The sequence below is a fragment of the Mus caroli genome, unplaced genomic scaffold, assembly GCF_978045245.1.
Source record: "Mus caroli unplaced genomic scaffold, Mus_caroli_1 scaffold_5, whole genome shotgun sequence".
NCBI lineage: Eukaryota > Metazoa > Chordata > Mammalia > Rodentia > Muridae > Mus > Mus caroli.
In genome coordinates, this window is record NW_028227260.1 from 69,047,357 (window position 1) to 69,055,737 (window position 8,381).

Genomic DNA, 8,381 nt, shown 5'->3' on the forward strand with positions numbered 1-8,381 from the left:
ACTGGGGCGGTGGCGGCTGCGGCGGCGGCGCCGCACTCCTCATGGTGTCGGGCCCCTCCGCTACCCCGGGCTCCGCGCCACTTCACTCCGCGCCCCCGGCCCCCCGGCTCGCACTCTGCTCTGGCCGTCCGTCTCGGCTCGGCGCGGCTCTGCGCCCCTCAGCGCCGCCGTGCGGGCCCCGCCGCGCTCCGCTCCGCTCCCCTCGCCCGCGCCGCTCCTCTCCCGCCCGTCTGCCCGCTGCCCGCTGCCCGCTCCGTACAGCTCCCTGCCTCGCTCGTGCCCTCCTAGGCCGGCCGGCCGGTCCGCCGCCGGCCCTTCGGGCTTCCCTCGCGCTCTGGCAGTCCGCTGGGGCCGGTCCCGGGCTGGCTCCGCTCTGGCTCCGCACCCGCGGCTCCCGGAGTTCCGGCTCGGGCGGGCCACCTGGCTCCCCGCAGCGCCACAGACGCCGGACGCGGACGCCCGGCTTTACTTAGTGCGCCTCTCGCTTCCGCCTCTGCTTCGCCCCGCTGTGGCGGCCGCCCAAAGGCATGGCCCCGTGGCTCCCGCTGGCCATGCCCCCTCAGTCTGTCGCCATCTTCCGCTGTGCGGAGAACACCTTGAGAGCCCGTGTGCGAGTGTGTTTGGGGGGGAGCAGGGCGGAGAAAGAGGCACCGGGAGGAGGAGGGAGCGGGACTGGAGCCCCGACTGCGCCTGCGCCTCAGGACTCCCCCCTCCCCAACCCCAGCCCCCGCCGGCCGCAGCCTGTGCTGTTTGGGGATGTTTCCAGTCCACCCCCAACTCCATTCACTTCGGCGCCTCCGTTCACCCGACCGCTCCCCGTGTGCACACGCCACACGCAGAGTCCCAGGCCTGGCGCTCCCCCTCCCCCACCAAGCGACCGCTCGCCTCCCTCCCCAGGACCGCCCCTCGCTCCCCCCGAGGGCTAAGGGACTTCTGAGGGTGATTCTAAGAAGCAGGGGGCATCTCATTAGGTTCTTGCTACCTCTCTGGGTAGCCTCGCCCTCGTCCTCAGGACTAGGGGACACTAAAGCCGGTTGCGGATAGGACCGGTCCGGAGTCCCTAACTCCGCTAACGCTCTCACTGTCCTGCCTGAGGCCAAGACTGCCCCTGGTGCTGAAGGACAGCTCCCAGTTTAGCTGTAGAAGGGGACTGAGCTAGGAGTGCGTCCTGAGGGAGGCAAGGCAGTGCACTAAGACTGGTAGTAGTGGTGGGGTGTCGTTTTTTGCCCTTAGGAAGATTTCCAGCAGCCTCCCCCCAAAACCCGTCCTAGCTTCCTGGCTCCCCCTACAGGCTGCTGAGAATAGCTGAGCGCCAGAGTTAGGGAAGCTGTGCCGGGTGGAACCATGCGCTCGGGGCTCTTAGAGTCACATGGCTCTAGGAACTCAGGACAGACAAATGTCCTGCCGCGCTACTAACCTTGTTTGGACTCCACAAACATCTCAGATTGCTCCTGTGGTATACTTCCTTTTGCTTTCCCTCTTTCCGTTGCAACTCTTCCGTAATAGTTTTGAACAAGCTACTCTCCCAGGGATTTATTACTAATCATAACAATGGAAAAAGAACCTTTATTGAGCACACATAGAACTTGCTAGATACTGCACTTGGCACTTAAATTTACTTTAGTCTTCTGATCTCAACAACCTTATGAGATAGATGTTAGCGTTGTCTTCATTTGCATGCGAGGAAGCTGAAATTTAGTGTCTTTAAACCACCTCAGATAACCGGTACATCCTGACAGAAACCCAGGGAGTCTGACCCTAGACCTCTCTACAGCGCCAAGAAGGCCTTAGAAAGATGAAGGAGTAGAAGACACAGGTCTGTCTTAAAGGAAACTACAGTTCTCCGAATACGGAAATGGGAATTATATATTGGCTAGTAGAATTCATGGGTAGAGGATGTAGGTTCAAGTAACACTTCTAAACTGACCATGCTTTGTGCCCTGAAAGAATCTGTTCTATGTTTTCATCTTGACAGCATGAGGGAATACCAAGGGCTAAATGAGATGGGTGGGGACTGTTAGCACTACTCAGTGCTAAATTGCAAAGGATGCTTGGAAATCTGAGTGTGGGGGATGGTGTAGCTGGTTACTAAAGAAATAGCAGAATTGGGTGGGTGAGTGAGGACATTCCAGATAAAAGGAACAGGAGAGAAAAATTTCAGGGGTAGAAAGTAGACATATATGTTTGTAAGTGTAATAGTTTAGACTTTAGAGGCAAGGAAAAGCAAGCTATAGCAAAAGGGAGGGGGGGGGGAGGTGAGACATTCAGGAGGCCTAGTCATTCATTATATTTAAGTACTCCCTGGACCTGCATAGGGTGTTGCAATTGTCCAGACATAGCCTTGCTATGGAAGTGCTTACAGTTGAATTGGGGAAGCAGACATGTCACAGGAAGGAAGGGATTATAGCCCAATACAAAACAATGGTATCGATGAGAGATCTCCCTTCTATAGAGAGATGGACTGGTCGACTCTGAAATTTTCCTCGGAGACAATTTTGCCCACAGCCAGGTCAGGTGGCAAATATCTGCTTGAAAATGCATCAAATTCCATGCACTATACTAGGTACCAGTGACAGAGACCCGAGTCCAATATGTGTCCTGGGGCAGAAAGAGGTTAGTTGAAGTGGTATGGGATAAGTGGGTCTTGGCTAAACAGAAAGTAGAGGAAGTGTGTATGAAGGGTGTCTCAGGAGAAGGCAAGTCATGTGTAAGGGTGTAGAAGCAAAGACAGGAAAAGCCTGTTTAGAAACCTACAATGTAGTTTGCTGTGGCTAGGTGTAAAGTGGGAACAGTGCTAAAATGGAAGCTGAGCATTTGGCAGGGACCTAATCATGGGTCCCTGAATCCATAGAAGAGATTGGAAGATTCTTGAGAAGAGATACCAGGACCAGGTTTGTATTTCCAAAGGATTGATTTAGCTAAGGCATGAAGACTGCATTGGAGGGGGCAAGACTGGAGGCAGGGAGATGGGTTGGGAGACTGTTTAGGAGTGGACAATGGTAGCATCAGCTGAGGTGGGAGAAGAAATGATATAGGAGGAAAATGAAAGAGGTATAATTGAAAGGATCTAGGACTGACTCAGGTGTAAGGAATGGAGACAGTTCTGTGAGAGAGGAAGGTGAAGCTAGAGAGCTCCATTAGTGACACTAACAGGCCTCCTCCTGGCCACCTAGGGAGTCTTTGAAGAGCCATTCTTTATTTAGTCTTTGGAAGATTTCTGAGTTGTGTTTAACAAAGAAGGCTAGTATGCCTGGTTTAAAACTGATCGGCTGGCCCGCAATGATTGATACCCTTTCTCACCATTGGAAAGAGCAGCCTGCCTGGCCTAGGCTATCATCTCTGAGTACTTCTGGAGCATTCTGTGAGAAGTCATTCAGGCAAGACTCCTTCTTTAAGGTGAAATGTGTCTCACAGAGGCCCCTTTATCACAGGAGTCCAATATCACAATGACTTGCCCACACAGCACCTGGCACAAACAAAGGAGAAATGGCAGCATGCTAGCAAACAGAGGAGGATCTCATTCTCACTCTAGCTGACACTGGAAGTGAAATGGGGGTGTGGAAAGCCTTGGCCTCTGCTAGAACAAAGAAGCCAATGTGCAAAGGTGGACTGGAGCGGCACACTCCTCTGTACCACTGCTAGGCTCCAGCCAGACTTCTCTCTAGCTCTTTCTTTCCATCTGCACCCCAAGCAGAGACAAGGGGCTAAATTAAAGGCCAGTCTTGTCTGAGGGGACATACATTACCCAGGAAGCACACCTTCCAACTAGACCAGAGAGAAGACAACTTGGAGTAGAGGGAAAAGGGAAAGAAAGGTTTCCATGGTAAAATACTGACAATAGGAAGAAGACTAAGTGGGAACTCTTTAAAGATACAAGTGTGGATACACAGGAGGCCTTCTATTAAAGCCAGGTGTTTAAAAGTCACCGGCAAAAGCAGGAAGGAAGAGTGTGCAAGGAAGGGTGAATCTAAGAAGAATGTCAAGATGGCTTAAGCACAACTTGAGTTAAAGGTTGTCAGGTTTATATTGTCACTTAGCCATTGGGGGCATTGTCTATTCCAAGGTCTGAGGAATTTTTCTTCTATCTATAGCCCACACCTACACTAAGATGAGAAGGCTTAAAGTAAACCCAGCTTTCTCCAACTCCCTACTTGGAATACAGCATCAGTCTTTGCTACTGGTCTGAGTTTGTTCTCCTTTCCTGGCCCTCTGCCTCATCCTCCACTTCTTCTGACTCACATCTTATACCCAAGTCCCAGCTTCATACCTACCTATATCCTAGCAAGACCCAAGCCTACCATCTACAGAAAATACTGACCCTGAACCTTAACCCCACTGCAGAAGGCTCCTGGCAGGACCAATTGTATATGTATAGTAGTCCTTTCTTTTGATTTAAAGAGTCATGGTTGTCCTTCATTTGGATCTTTAGCTTTTCTGTTATTACTCTGTTCCAGTTAGAGATTTCTTTGACCACAAATAATAAACAAATCTCCAGTTGCAGCTTAAACAGATTTGTTTTCTTCATTTAACAAAACTTCCTTGATCTAGGGACACGGTGGCAGTTCAGTGGCATCTTTAATACCCTGGCTTTTGCCAGATGTGAGAGCACATTCTTAAAACTCCAGTAAGTTGAGTGGATAAGCACAGAGGATAATGCAGTTGAAGCTAGCCTGAACTTATAAAGATCCATCCCAACAGAAAGATCCTGGCCATTCATCTCTACTATTCTTATTGTGGGCTTTCATTCACTTGCATTGTGCTTTAGGATCACAAGAAAGTTACTTCAGCTCTGGGCTTCTTGCCTGTATTCTAGAAAGGAGGAAAGGAACACACTGAATGGGAAGAAGACTAAAGGCAAAAAGGTCAGTTTACAGAGCCTTTGCTTTTTTATTCACAGTGATATTCTGTACCCAGTAATATCCACCTACTCCTCTCTGACTATGTTACATGGACATTTTGAGCTGCAAAGGAAGCTGGGAAATCCGGTATTCTTTTGCTTATCACATTGCTTCTCTGAACAATGGTGGTACTCTGTAAGTAAGGAAGAAGAGGAAAATCATTATTGAGCTGAAAACTGGTAGCATCCTCCATGATTCTCAACTATCCACAGCTTGTCTGGACTGTTTTTCTTTTCCTTATAACTAAATTCTTCCATTACTTGGCTTTGATTGCTGCATGGGACTTTGTCCTAGTGAATATAGCTGGTTTGTTCCTCTAGCACAGGATAGAAGACACCTGCCTGGTTTAACAATAGCATATGTGAAAAAGACCTTGATTTGATTGTAAAGTCAATGTGAGCCAACAGAGTGATGATGCTGCCAAAAAAGCTAATTGGATTTTTAGGCTGCATTAATAGAAGTATAGAACCAGAACAAGAGAGGCTATGGTTCTGCCCTTTCCTACACTTGTCACATCCTACCTGGAGCACTGGGATCCATTCTAGACAGCCCATTTAAACTGCAATACAATGACAAAGTGCAGGATGTCTAAAAGTGAGTTACCAGGCTGGAGTAACAGCAGCAACATCATATGGAAAACAGTTGAAAGCTCTAGACTTCTTCAGTCTAGAGGTAAACAGACTCAGAGAAGAGCACAGGGAACAGAAGGTTGAGAAGGGCTCATTTAGGTTAGGGTGCAAAGCCATGGAGGTTATAGCAAGCAGAATAGTATCAAGTGATTAAATAGTAAGGCAGGAGAGAGAATAAACAATAATCAAAGTAACCACGTACATAGAACAAACCGGATACTGGTTTATGTACTTGTTTATATTGTCACTTAGCTTTCCTTTCCAAATAGAAACATTTTATTAGTATATAATAATTATGTAAAATAATAGATTTCATTATTATATTTTTATACAAATAAACATACGCTGATTGTATTCACCCAACATTGCCCTTTAATATGGCCTCCCCACTCTCCCCCCAGTCACCTTCCTTTCTGCAAATAATTGAACTTCTTTCATATCTTCCTAAAAGATAGACTTTGGGATATGATAACATAGTATTTTTTATGAATCTGGCTTATTTTGCTTAATAGGATTATTTTCATCTCCATCCACTTACATGAAAATGACATAATTTCATTCTTTCTGACCAATTGAAGTCTGGTGGTGGTGGTGGTCGTGGTTGTGTGTGTGTGTGTGGTTGTTGTTGTTGTTGTTTTTCTTTATTGATAGCCATTCATCAATGGGTACCCAAGCACATTCCAGAACTTAGCTGTTATAAATAGTGCCAAATATGGATGACACTGCTTAGTTTTCTATGGCAATCATTTTGGAAGTAGGAATTATTATTCTTTCCATTTTCCAGAGGAAGAAATTGAAGCACAGACAGATTATTTTTCAAAGGTCATACAAGAAATAGTTGCCAAAGCAGAATTTGGACACATGTAGTCCCACTCCGAAGTTCATGCCTACCTTACCTCATTTTAGAAGAGTGGCTAGTGACAGTAATTATCTAAACTGACACACAAACTAACATTTTTCATTTCTGGCTTATTTGGTAATTGTAGGTACTCTGATGCATGCAGGATTTAGGAGTGGAGGGTGCCATTTTGAGTTCTACAGCTTAGATTTCATATAAATATTTTGATATTATATCATAGTCAAAAGTCAGAGCAGTAAACTTCTACGCTTTAGTTCTCAGTGTGCTCTCCTTCTCACCCCCTCTTTTTTTTCTCTCTTTCTCTATGCAGCCCTGGTTGTCCTAGAACTCGATTTGTAGACTAAGCTGTCCTTGAACTCACACACATCTGCCTGGGTCTGCCCCCTGAGTGCTGTGCCACCACGGTCTGGCCTCACTTCCCATTTTTAATATAAGGTAGGTAGCAGCATCCCTAGATAACTAACTGATGGCCTGGCCTCATCCTAATGTCCACCCTAGGACATAAAGGAGCAGAGATGGCTGCCCCTAGGATCACTAGTACTCTGGAGCCTGAAGTGTACAGTCTGAAGGTACTATAGCTGTCATCTGCTCTGGCAGAGGGCAATACATTTCTAACCACCAGGCTCAAGTCCAGAGTCCATCTCCTCAACACTCTTGTGAATAACTTCATTCTGCTCTACATGTCCTAAAAGTTTCAGTCAGCTCCCAACATGTAAGGCCAGTGTCCACCCTCACCCCGACTCACAGGCTACTCTGCTTTTATCATCAGTCAATCTGGGTTCATTTTCCCCCTCTGCCTCCCAAAGCTTCCACCCTGTAAGCTCTCCAGCTCTCCTCAATTGGCACGCTCAAGCCCTTTGACCTAACTGAAACCTAACTCTAGCTGGAGGACTCTGCTTCACCCTAGCCTTCCTCTCTGAGAGCTGCTAGTTGCCTCCTCCAGTACTGTGTGGTCAGGAGTTTGGTGAAGAGTCTTGCTTGCTCCTGACTGCCACTTTCAGAGCATTTGCTTTTCCTTGTATAAGCCACCAGTTTCTGAGTCTTATATCACTTTTAGTGTGTTAGGTACTCCACATTGTTGTCATGCACCCATCTCCTGACCATATCCTCTCTACTGAGCTGAAATGTACCGTCTAAAGGGATGCATTAATGTTCCTAAGGAATAAAGACATTTGGACACAATTGTACACAGAGATAACTTACAGACATGTGATAAGAGAGGCAGACATTAGAGTGATGTAGCCACACACAAAGGATTGCCAGTGGCCACCAGAAGCGAGAAGAAAGCCATGGAAAGATTTTTTCTCTTTGGAATTTTTTAGAACAACCAAGCATCTGCTGCTGAGACTTTGAATCTCTGGCCTCTCTAATGATGAAGGGATAAACTGTTGTTTCAAGGCACCCAGTTTGTGGCAATCGATTAGGTTAGCCCTAGAAAAACAATACACATACGTTTTCAATGAAGAGTCTGTTGTCTGTCTCCCTGACTTCCTCACTTACCATCACAAGGATTGCCAAAATCTGAGGTAATATCTGGAGTGGGTTGGCCTGATGTTGCTTGTATTCTAATGCTAACATTGAGCCACCAAGAGCTGGCTGTTCCAGAACTGAGAGAATCTGCATGTCGAACCAAGTGACACTGTGTGACCTTGCCCCCAAGTTATTTCTGATTGGCAAAAAAAGATGCTGACAGCCAGTAGTTGGGCAGAAGAGACATAGATGGGTTTTAGGATTCCTGGGCTTGGGGGTCAGAGAAGAACCATAAAGGGGAGAAGAAGATGAAGGAGGAAGGAGAAGCCGTCATGGGTTAGGAGTGTCATGAAATTGTGGCCCTGAGGGTTGCCCAATTGGAGTTAAGAGCAGCCCAGATGAAACATAGTAATAACTCGGGGTTATTGACAGGATAGTAGACTCTAATAGCATTGAGGATAGATATCTGCCCAGCTCTTGTACTGTTTAAGGATTATTGTAAATATAAAGGTTGTGTGTGTCTTT